Source organism: Trachurus trachurus (assembly GCF_905171665.1).
Source record: "Trachurus trachurus genome assembly, chromosome: 5".
Classification (NCBI taxonomy): domain Eukaryota; kingdom Metazoa; phylum Chordata; class Actinopteri; order Carangiformes; family Carangidae; genus Trachurus; species Trachurus trachurus.
This window is the reverse complement of record NC_139896.1, coordinates 15,307,153-15,319,915: the sequence shown is the minus strand read 5'-3', so window position 1 is coordinate 15,319,915 and position 12,763 is coordinate 15,307,153. Positions and strand designations below refer to the sequence as shown.

General features: G+C 42.0%; 1 protein-coding gene across 1 annotated transcript in view; it reads right to left on the bottom strand.

Annotated features, from left to right (window-relative positions):
• Positions 1 to 12,216, bottom strand: part of sox13 (SRY-box transcription factor 13) — a gene marked incomplete at its 3' end in the record, with an annotated part of 40,933 nt that extends 28,717 nt beyond the window's left edge. The window contains exon 1 of the mRNA XM_083971613.1: positions 11,821 to 12,216. The remainder of the gene's footprint in view (positions 1 to 11,820) is intronic.
• Between the last annotated feature and the right edge of the window lie 547 nt (positions 12,217 to 12,763).

Below are 12,763 nucleotides of genomic sequence, written 5' to 3'. Positions count from 1 at the left end.
CACTGAGCTAGAGAAGCTATAACGTTGGTGGAACCACACTAGCTTGCTTGGAGGTGACGTTAGCACCGTAGCTGCCAATAGAGATGGAGTCCTGCCCAAATATCATGATATGTGATAATTTGGGGTTATATTTATTTATCTGTTAAGTTGTTTGTTTATTTGATAGGCACAATGCATAATGAGCATCCAAATCAAATAGGCTACACCAAGTAAACGTGCAAGATTGTAGCAAAAATGCCAATTTATATCGGTAGTCCCTCTGGTATCAGGACACAAGTACAAAATCAAATTCTAGTAAAGTCATTATAGTTGCTTTGGTAAAACAGCAAACAGATGAATAATAATTTCCTTTTTTTGACATTATGAAAAATATTGCACGTGGGAAATACCCTACTGCAATATTGAATACTGGCTCAAACCAAAGCGTGTTATAGATCTGAGATCAAGTTGTTTAATTTTAAGTTGCTGTCCTGCAGCTTAAAAAAAAGAAATACTGCCATATGTTCTTCTCTTCACACTCTTGACACTTGACTGAGGGCAGGACATATTACCTATGTATCTACACTGGGGCACAGGATGCTAATGATTGTCTCATGTCTGATACCAGATTGATTTGATTGATCAAGAACTTATGAACATCATGCAAAGTTGCGTGGTGCATCACTTGAATATCTGCTGCAGTTGTTCTCTATCTTTTTGCATCCACTAACTGGACTGATCAGCACCCGGCTGTCACACAGGTTCACCCAAGCTCAAGTCATCTGCAGCTTTGCTCTGTTTCTTTTAAACCATGACTCTCTACATTATTGTCCTGATGCGTTTTTAACAAGACTTGCTGAACAAACTGCTTGCATGACTCACCCATGACCACTTAGATAAGCTCATTTTCTTAAATAAAACCACTCAAACCTGACTCTGTTGTCAGGAGATCAGTTGTGCAAAGTCATATGTGCCGCTGCTATGCATACGAGTGCACTTTCCCCCTGACTGCCAAAGTTGAGGGATGTGGTTTCTGTTTTATTCATCTGTCTCTGTGGTGTGGTCAAAATTCTACAGAGCTGATAAAAGGCAGAAACAAACAGCTTCGAGTGGAGTCAGCTTTGGTTTCTAGCATGTTAGTACACACACTGTTGTAGCGTTCAACTCTGGCTCACAGTTGAAGCTGCTGCTTACAAGTAAATAAAAGTGCAGGTAGCGACTAAATATGCAAACAACTCCATTGGCTCAACTTCAATGGTTTGGAGAGAGTAGTCCTGTCAGATGGAGCAGCATGTGCAAAGCAGAAGGACTGTCGCAGTTGGAAATGTAACTGTTAAATAGGAAAATGTGTCTGTTTAATAGGCCATTGTCTTTTGTTTGTTTTTTGTTTTTGTTTTTTAACATCCTTGTCTTGTGGAAAGAACATGAGTCTGTATGGGTTACACTCTCCAAATCCAAGGATTTCACAAATAACGTCTAACTCCAATATTCCTCCCGGTCAACAGGCAGGTGAATCGAGGTTACATGCTCTCGGTTTGACTCTCAGCTGCTGTGACTTTTAGTAGAATTTGTGTTTCTGTGTCAACTCAAAAACAATAATGACAGGACAAGTCGTCCCAGTTGCAGGTGCACGGCCCAGTGTTTTGCTATTGCTGCATGCAGCCTTCACCGTATACCTGCTTGAAACTATGCAACTTGTGGCCTCAATGTGACAGCAAATCACTTCTCCCGTGCTGCAAGCGCTGTTGCATCCATCTAAACATGTTATTGCTACAGATCTGCTCAAAGAACAGTGTGCATTATGAGCAATTTGAAAAGCAAGTTGAGAAGTATGTTTAAAAGAAAACTCAAAACTTATCTCTTCACTTGAAATGTATGCACCGCTCAGCACTGTGTTACCGTTTTCTTATCCTCTGACTTTATATCATCTTCTTATGTTCAGTCTGTGTCTTTTCAATTTGTTACAAAGCACTTTGAGATGCACTTCTTCTTGGAAAGTGCTGTACAAATAAACGCCATTATTCTGTAAAAATGTTCATCAATAAAAAAAAAGGATAAAACCAACAAGTCACTGATGGTTGATCATTTTGATCATAAAAGTTTTAAACTTTTATTGTTTGTTTTTTATGCCATCAACGGCCTGGCTCCCTCCTACCTGTCAGAGATTTTAACTATCCGCGATCATGGCAGGGCCCTCCGTTCTTCCGGCCAGCTTCTGTTAGAGGTCCCAAGCTCTAGATACAAACAGTGGGGCGACCGTTCGTTTGCTGTTGCAGCTCCCAGGCTGTGGAACAGACTGCCACCCGACATTCGCACCATTACTGACCTCAGCCTTTTTAAATCGAAGCTAAAGACGCACTTTTTTAGATTAGCTTTTAACTCTGACTAGGGATGTCCTGCTCTTAAGTGTACTTATTTTTGTCTGTTTTTATTCTACTGTATGCACTTTGAGAGGGCTTTTAACACCCTGCAGCACTAGCACTTTCTTGTGTCTTCTTGCAGCACTGTGGCACTTTCCTCGATTTCTATGTATTGTTCTTTATGTATTATTTTTATGGATTATTTTATTGCCTTGATGTAAAGCACTTTGGGTACCGTCTGGCTACTGTAAAGTGCTATACAAATAAATTTTGATTGATTGATTGATTTTGCTCACTGTCAAGAATGAAGTCGTTTCAAAGCGGAGCTCTACAGACTTCATGACACGTTATGTAGTGAGTATTAAGGATGATCAAATTTAAGTGCTAAACAAGTCTAACATGTCTGCTGCGTTACACACTACAGACCCCCCTGATTTCTCTCTCTTTCTCTTCTCTCTCTCTTCTCTCTCTCTCTCTCAGAGGCTTTCTAAATAAGATGTATAAATAGGCTGATGACACAACTGTGCCCTTCACAAAGACACTGAGGAGAGAGAAAAGAGAGGAGAACAGGACTCTGGCTTTAGTCACGGCCCCTTTTATTCTTCTGCTTTTCAGAAGCACAGGTTAAAAAGCACCCATTTTTTCTTTTCATGCCTCTCTCTCATCCCTCTTTCTCTCCCTCTTTCCCCCACTCTGTTCTCTCCCTCTCTCTCTCTCTCTCCCTCTTGCGCTCTCTGAAACAGGTCGTCTATTGTGGCGGCTAGCGAAAGGCTACTGTGGCATTTATCAGAGAGGAGGAGGAGGAGGACGAGGGGGGGGAAGAAGACAAAACGCACTCCCAATAAAGCGATAGAACAAGAGAAAGGGAAGAAAGGATGTGTATGAAGGCCACTTTTTTCTCTTCCTTCACAAAGCCCCCCCACCCCCACACCCATCCCACCCCCTGCTCCTTCAGGCTAGCTCAGACAAAGGAGGCCTGACTCTCACAATGTGCTCTCTCCTTTAGCCCGGCACACTTTATATCCTCACTCCATTCACTGCCGCTTCTTGAGAGCACGCACGTGTGCACAATGTGTGTGTGTGTGTGTGTGTGTGTGTGTGTGTGTGTGTGTGTGTGTGTGCGTGCATGTGTGTTTTTATGGAGTTTGTAATGGTGGTGGCGGTGGTGGTGGTGGGGGTCTATGTTTGCTGAGGGTCTTATAGACCAAGGGGCCAGGGCTCTGAGGTGTTACTATGGAAACGCCTTTGAGCAGTAAGGAACACAACAGGTGATTCTGCCGAGGGCCTGTTCGTCTCAGCATTGAGAAACTGCAGGAGGTCTTTGCTCCGTGTGTGTGTGTGTGTGTGTGTGTGTGTGTGTTTGCACATGTGTATGTGTGCACATGTGTGCTTCACAAGTATAGCTACTTATGTTACAAACAACTTAGTCCTGCAGGTCTTAACCAGCTCCAATAAGCTGGAGATCATGCTTGAAGTAGCTGGCTGACCACGGTAATGACAGGACTCCTAGCTTTGAACACAGTCACGGCCAAGAGATGCTCCATTAACCCTTATGTTAGGGCTCATAGAGAAATCCACTCAGCTATGCAATGCTAGCTCAAGATGCAGAGAGAGAGAGAGAGAGAGAGATGAACAGGAAAGAGCAGCAAGCAGGCGCCAGTGATTATAGAATTATGTCAAAGGCAGCAATAACCTGTGTTGTTATGATGTCACTACTTCAACAACGAGGAGCTGCTCGTGCCGTTGAACACGAAGGAAAAAACCACCTGAATCTGCAGCTCGCCTCACTCTACACTCCACACCACAAGCGTTACAGTATAGTGAGTTTCCAGTGTGTGGCTCGGCCGTGCGCTCCCCAACTTTAATGTCTCTCCTCACTCTCGCGGTCCTCAGAGTGCTGTTTTCGGCCGCAGCGGGCAGCTGTTTTCAGCGTACACTACCTGCTCAGCAGCAAACAGCAGACACACACAGTTAAGAGACCAGCTGCTGGACATAGTGGAGCATGTTTTGTTGACCCATCCATCCACTCTGACTTCCTCTCTACACCGGCTTTATTTCTCTATAATGTCACCTGACATTTTAACTGTGCTTCTGTCAAAATTCCTGAATCTTAACTCATGTTGTTCTGGTAAAAGAAAAAGACTGGCTAGGTCAGTAAGTGAGTGAAAATTAAAGTCCTTCAGAAAACTTTCCTCAAGGTAAAAAAAAAAAAGTGGTTCTTTTAAAGGTCCCATATAAATTAAGATTTACATTTCTTTTCTTTTCTAAAAAAAATACAAAGCAGGTCTCCGCTCTATATAAACAACGTTAAAGTATGTTCCATCCATGGAAAAAAGCACACTGCCCGTATTTAGAAACGGAACCTTACAACAAGCCGCCAGGACATCTGTGACTTTGTGATGTCACAATAAACACTCTCGGTTTTCCTGAAATCTGCTTTTTTTTCCTTTCTTTTTTTTTTAATCACTAGGAAAACAATGGGTTGGTGAGTCAATCAGAAGACAGACTAAGAGCCTCCTCTCTTTTTGGTTCTTAAAACCACAAATATATCTCCTCATGGATCAACACTTCAAATAAAACACAGAGAAGGATTTTCAAACACCTTTGAAGATGACAAGCCTGTCTAGAAAACTGCATCCCTGAGGTGAGCGGTATAGCAGCTAAAGGATAAAACACTCGGTTGATATTGATAGTGATTGTGTTGTGCCAGCAAAGATAAAGCTGCTTATTTTTGCTGCATTGAGAGCTAATTTAAAAAAAAAGAGCAAAACCAACAATGATTCAAACTAACAAGTGATGAGTGACATATCATTCCTCCTGTATGCCGTAGACCTTTGTACCCCCAACACATCAGTGAGTCACAGTAGCTCTGGGTGACACATTCCTTTATCATGTTGTTCATTTTAACTCAGTCCAACATACACTGCTGCTCCACACCTCCTGCTGCCGTAAACACTCGCCAGAGCACCAAATGTCGATTAATCCACCGCTGAAAATAGTCCCAAGCCAAGGCTCCCCTTCCCTTTCTTTGAGTAAGGTTTGCTTATAAAGTTACAGAAGCAGCTGAGCTTAAGCTGTTTTAAATATTTATCTTCAGTTACCAACTTCTTCTTCTGCAATTTAGTGCCGTTCTTATGAAATACTGTTAAAAACAGAGTGAAGGTAAATATAGTTTTATAAATAAGTGGAGAAACTTCACTATTCTTCATGGCAGGGGTCTTTGTTTTGGTTTTCTGAGGTGACGGGATGATAAATGTCACAGTCTGGAATTTATCTGGGCTTTTTCTCACTCAGTTGTGTTAATGATAAACTGGAGATACATGAAAAAGAATTCAAACATGGAAAAAAAATCCTTATCTGCCTGCAGTGGAACATAAAATAGAGGAAGCGTAAAAACAAAAGTTTAGACACTGTGCAGCGGGACAGTGCATGCGCTCGTACGGCCTTACTAAGACACCCCACACATCATTAGCCTATACTGTTTCCTTTGACATTATAGATCACTCATGGCGGTGAAAACTCAACAGCGACAAAGATAATGTGCGCAGGATGTAAACATGTGATTTTCAAAAAGTTATCATGTTCAGATGGAGATAAACAGTTGAGAAGCTGTCACAAACATTTTACAGAGACATCAGAACAGAGGACACAGTTAGCCACCTGTTTTACTTCATTCAAAGCTAAAAGAACTGCACCATTAATGACAGGTCTAGCTCAAAGACGTATCGCACACGCACACACACCACAGATACTAAAGTCAAACAAGAAACCAACTTATACAAAGCGGGCACATAATGGCTCGACTGTCGCTTTAGATTTCACAGATTTTGAACGGAAATGCAAATCATACCACTGGACGACTGTGGCGCAAACAAAACGGTCTCTGGTAATTTGCAAATGACAACACAGACACACACACACAACAAGCAGGTGTCAAGCATGAGTTTTGTGTTTTGAAAGAGAAAATTCGACTTAAGGTTTCACATTACAACAGAGCAGCGTTGTTGAGCGAAAGTCATGTAAATGAACGAGGAAACGGGTGTGTTTTTATTTGTGCGTGCCGAGTTCATCCATCAATAGAGTGTTTGTGAATTTTCTCAATTGATGCAGAAATAAACAAATCAGCTGGAAAGAGGATGGAAACAAGCTGATGGTACCTTTATCCTCAGTCTGGGTGAACAAAAAAACAGCTGTTTGCTGGCGCTTCTCTGATGCTGATGCAAATCTGCTGGTTAGTGCTGAGAAAGTAGTAAATATCAAAAGCCAAACAGGGGCTTTTTGTCTCCATGGCAGAGGAAAACATCCAACAGTGTGGGAACTTGATACATTTATGTTTTAAAAACTGCTTATGTATGTTGCGTTATGTCCTGCACAATGCTTCTTGCATGTAAGCTCAACATTTATCACAATCCCAGCAGCTCAACATCTCTATAGGCAACGCAAGGTGAAAGGCAGCTTTTACAATGTTTTAATTGTTGCACATAAAGCACATAAACTTGCTTATTCATGTCCATGTGTGCCAAACAATGCCAGTCTGTTATGTGACAAGCATTATGGGAACAGCGAGACAAAAGCAACCTGTGGTTATGGCCCTTTCACAAAAATCAGAACTTAAATAGCAACGCATACTTCCCAATAAAAGCTTCCCTCTCAACTCTGTATTTAATGAAACACACCTTAGTCCTGTAGGAGCTTGTATCCTCACGTTGCGCGCTCCCAACAGACACACCTGCGTCTACAAATTCAGAAAATTTGAGCGTTTTTTTTTTTTGTTTGTTTTGTTTTTTCCCCCCTTTTTTCCAGGGATTAAAAACTGTTCAAAAGTGGCGTGAGAAAAGAAGCAGGGCAACGTTCAAGGATGCTTCCGTCCTTTCTCGCTCCAAACTGATTTACGTCTGTTGATAAATAGCACTGCCACGGCTGAGAGCACAGCGCTTTATCCCACTGTGTTATTAACACGTTATTATGAGCTTGTGACAGCGCGCACACACTCCCAGTGAGTACACATCCAACGCACAGCTGGCAGAATGTAAATGTACTATGCTAACTAGGTTTTTTTTCTTGTTTTATCTTCAGCTTTATTGAAGCTGTTGATATCACATTACTGCTTATCAGATGCTTAAAAATAATGCCCCAGAAACACACACAGACACAACACTCTACAACAAACAAACAAGTCTCACTCGTATGACTGAGTTTTGTTAAAGCAGAGTCTTACCTTGAATGTATGTGTAGATTCTTACAGGGATGTGTGTGTTGCCTCTACGTGTCTCTGAGAGTGGCTCATCACCAGAACAAGGCTTGCACTTTATCACCTGCCTTGTGTCAGCCTCTGTGTCCTTTGTGTGTGTGTGTGTGTGTGTGTGTGTGTCTGTTTCTTGTGAACTTCCTGCACTCGTCTTTTTTTATTTTACAGAAGTCCCATGACGAACGACCGGGAGATGTGAAGACGAGGCATCACAAATCAAAGAGAGGTTCCACCTTTGTGTTTCCATCATGTAGACGAGAACTCCTAACAGCTTCTCCTGACACATTTAACATCTCCACTCATAATTACTGCTCTTCCTCACCCCGTTTGCGTGAGAGACAAAAAAAAAAAAAAAGACGAGAAGCATCCTGACTCTTAAAAGATGACCGAGAGTTCTCAACTCTGCCGAAAGCACCACTTTCTTCAGCACTTAAACTAAACGTGGTGAGTTTTCCCTGCGTGACACCGATGCACTAAAGTCATTGAAGACCATATGTGCACAGGTCATAACGGCTCAACATGAGGAGAAGAGGCTGTTACATAATGCAAAAAAGGGGGAGAAACTGGCCGTGATATCAGGCCCTTATCAAGGAGGTAGTGAAGAATTAACCCGAATAATCTCACTTTATCCACTTTTTATGGCGCAGAACAGAAGACAAACACATTAACCAGCTATCAAGCTTGAATGGGAATGTGGATTTATAATTGACGGCACCACCTCAACAGCTTTTCTACACAATAGACCTTTGTCACTTAAAAACCGTTTGTCTCCGACGTCAATGCAAAGACGATGAATGTACGTAGACGATGCTCTCATAAACACAAAAGCTGGAAGTGGAGAGTTACTGACGCTTGCAGATTATTTGATACTGATACAAAGTGTGAAAAGTTAAATGTCATGTATTTAAGTTTTGAGACAAACTGAACTGAAAGACATGTAGACTAACTGCAAAACATGGGAAAGTCAAGTAAGCTTGTGGCAGAGCGAAGATCTACCCACATTTTAACGAGCCTCGGTGCGTCCTCCAGATGTCAGTTAAGAAGGGGTTGGCCAGGTAAGCTTGGAACAATGTGCAGAGGAACTTGCACTTTAGGCCAATTAGAGGATCTATGAAAGAGCATTCACTAAGACCTTTGCAAATGCTTTTATTTCTGACTCACTCCTACTGGATGTTATTAAGTCTTCAGTGTATATTATATTTTCTGTTTAACAATATTCCTACGCTGCCCTGTTGGCTCTTTAAACACAGATACATGTGTTGATCTCAATGAAACTTTTCATATGGTTAAATGAGAGGGAAATGAGACTGAATAAACATCTCAACTGGGGCTGGCTCACATTATGTTTAAACGTGTATGCAAAATTAAATAATTAAGGCTGCTTCTTATTGCTAATTTAATTTTTTATTAATGTGTCAATTATTTTTTGTTAAAATGTTAGAAGATTGAACAAAACCTATGCTGGAAGATAGTTTGAAATGTTTGCAATGACTGGCGGATGAATTGTTATTTTTATTATTACTGTCAACTCATCTCTAATGATTATCAAACTGACGCTCCACTGTTATGTAGACATATAGCACCAATGTCTTTATATGTGTAAAACAAAAACTTCATTTTACATTAACCACTTGGTCAAAGTCACTTTCTGATTCAGCCCTGCACTGCGCTCACTGACGCTACTCGGCCCGAAGACTGACATGTGGAGGAAACTGTGGCTGCTTCAGTTGACCAGCTGAGTGTTTTCACTTCCACTGATTCGTCCAAAGGATCCGAAGGAGCCGCAGGATTTTATTTAAAGAGATCACACGGCTTCCCCCGAACCCAGCATTGTTCTGTGTGATTGGCTTGGCCTCACACTGCGCTAAAGGAGAGGCTGAGGAGCATACAACACACACACATGCACACACACACACACACACATACACACATACATACATACATGCAGACACACCATTATTCTCCATTGTGGTGTTTCTCTGTGGACTCTGGTTCAATAGGATTCAGAGAACAATGTCCAGAGGATATAGAAGGTCAGGAGGAGAGAGGGGGAAAACCTTTGTGTGCTCTGCTGCCCTTATGGAGATGTCGGATGTATAGGAAGTAGTGCACATATACACACACACACACACACGCAGTGTTTTCATTGCATGCAAATTCAAAGCTCTAGTGCAAGTATATAAAAAACTGCGCAAACACTGCATAAGACAGTGCTCTGATGCAGAAGACTAAGTCCATTATTTTGTCCACTGCAACACAACATAGTGCATTACAGCAATTCTGACATAGCTGCACAAAGAAAAAAAATCATCCATTTCTTCTTTTCTTTTCTTTTCTTTTCTTTTCTTTCCTATTCTTTTTTTTTTTGCAAACCAGTGGTTGGCTTGGTTTGTCATGGTTCCATTTTGTTACGTGTTTCCATTATATTCCACTCACAAAGGCAAGGAGCTACATCGTTCCAACCATCTTAGTAGAAATGTCATCGTCTTTGTTTGTTTAGGTTTAGGTCTTTGTTTGTTGCTGCAACTTCTGAAATGGATTTAAAAAAAAATGTATACTGAGAGGGTCAGACAGGACATGATGTTAAATGACCCTTTGTGTTCTCTGGGAATTTGTTTTGTGGTAAATCTGATAATTACCACTAAGAATTAAATGTCATGGGGCTATAATAAACTAACCCATGCATGGGTTTACAAAATAATAAAAAGAAATGGATGACAGTTCTTTGCATTGGTTCTCTATCTGTCTTTCCCGCGACTGTGTTATAATCTTATTGATGCACTCCACAGTGTTCCAGTGTTGACAATAATGGATGTCAATTTATCTGTTGTTGTGTTTTGTTTTGTAGTTTAATATTTAATTAACTACACAATAATTCCAAACCATGGATAAATGATTTGATTTGTACAATTCTAACAGGCATCAGTCAGCCAATCATAAACTAGTATCTCCTCTGGCTGTGGTGTCAGACTTAACTCAACCAATAGCGGGAGAGAGACTGGGTCACCTTTCCTCCATGAACCCATTCACCTGGAAAGACAAAGATCCAAGTGAAAGAGAGAAGAAGAGGGGGAGGAGGGGGGTGAGAGGTGAAAGGTGAAATGCCAAACTACTCCTTGAGATTATTCTGTGTGCGCGCGCGTGTGTGTAAATACACTTATCCAGTGGTGTTGACGGACAGATTCTTCACATCACTCCGGTTCACCACTGACAGTTGTTGCTGGACACACAACAGAGATGCAGAAAGAAAGAAAGAAAGAAAGAAAGAAAGAAAGAAAGAAAGAAAGAAAGAAAGAAAGAAAGAAAGAAAGAAAGGAGTGGTGGCAGCAGTAGGGGGTGTGAAGATGGGAGCAAAGAGCGGATGACGAAAGAAAAGGAGACTGACGGAAAGAAAGGTCAGGGACTCCCCACTGACGACAGCTTTGTATTCAGCCAGCCACTGTAAAATACATGTACACAAACACACACACACACACTTGCACAACTTCACTGTTCAGTGCGACCCCCGCTGTGGCATAATGCCCACAGGCTTTTACATACTTAGCACTGCGCACTAACTATCACTTTTATACCCTGAGCTTTACATCAACTATATCTTTCTAGATAAATGACACCTGACAGGATGTTATCCATCTGTGGAGCCACTTTACAACTCTCCATACTGTTGAAGCCTGTACACCTCTGCCAACCAGCTTGCTGATACCTGCTCATTTGCATTTGCAAACAGAGTTGACATCACCCTCATCATCATCATCATCACCATCACCATCATCATAATGTAAAGAAGTGTGTAGGCTACGCTGCCATCCAGGCAGAGCAGAGCAGTGAAGCTTCTCTCTGGCTCAAGCAGAGGAGGGGGAAAAAATGAAGATGTCACCAGAGAGAGGAGAGGAGATGTATGGATGAGGGTGAGAGACAGAGGAGAGGAGTTGGCTCAAGTCAGACTGAAGTGGTTGATGTGCTTGCATCAGGATGGACGTTTTACAATGATCTAAGTTGTTAGGATAAAAAAAAAAACTGCGTTGACACTTTGATCACATCCACACGTGACAGTGAGAGTTGTGGAAGTTTTCTACGCAGACGAAGCCTGACATAAGTACACACACACACACAAACACACACATAGGCTGCTACACTCGCGCTGACTTCTCACTTCACACACTTCCAGGATTTAGTTGGTGACAAGAGTTTTGACATGAGCATTTTACAGTGTGATCTCGAGCCTCCACTCACCAGTCCCCGTGCGCCCCCTGAGTAGAAAAAAAAACTTCCGTCCTCCCCCTCTTCTCTTCTCTTCTCTTCTCTTCTTCCTCTCCCGCTTTAATTGCTCACCGCATGCAAAGCACGGTGGTTGGGACAGAGGCGGCTCGGTAGCCTGCGCGCGTGCACTTCTTCTTCTTCTTCTTGGATCCCGGTCCCGGTCAGAAAAGTGGAGAGAGAGAGCCGCGAGAAGGAAGAGTAAAGGAAAGAGAGAGATAGAGAGATAGATAGATAGAGAGAGTCTGAGGGGAACAGCCGCGGTGCCTGAATGTGGAGGAGGCAGAGAGCGGAACTCCGCTCGCACTTACTCACTCCCGGTGACTTTCTATCTGCTGGTCTGGGTTTCCAACAGTCACCGTCCGCTGCAGCCCTGCCGCTCACCTCCCACTTAAAGGGAGAGGGACTGATTTCCAGGTGGTGACGGTGCTGGGGCCACAGAGCGAGAGAGGAGGAGGAGGAGGAGGAGGAGGAGGAGGAGGGAGAGAGCGAGTGTTTTCCCCCCTCAAATTTACACACATATCGACCTACTTTATCGATGGATATTGATGAGTTAGTTCCCATCAATTGATAGCCTCTCTTCTCTTTTTCATTACATCAATATCCAATTCAAAGCTGCTAAAGCTGCTGCACACAACTGGAACACACTACCAGCAGAACTTAAATCAGCCCCAATCGTAGCATAAGCACTTAAATCCAGGTTAAAAACATTTCTCTTTTCATGTGCTTATGGCTGAGCTCTTTTTTAAGAACTTTTAATCGTAATTTTGGATTTGCACTGTAAATCCTCTTAATAATGGCTAGGGTTTTAATGTATATTCTTTTCTTTAATACTTTCTTTATTGTTTTTTTTTCTTGCTTTTAACAGTATGTTTAATGTTTACAAATTGTACTATTCTGTGGTATGATTTTATGCTGT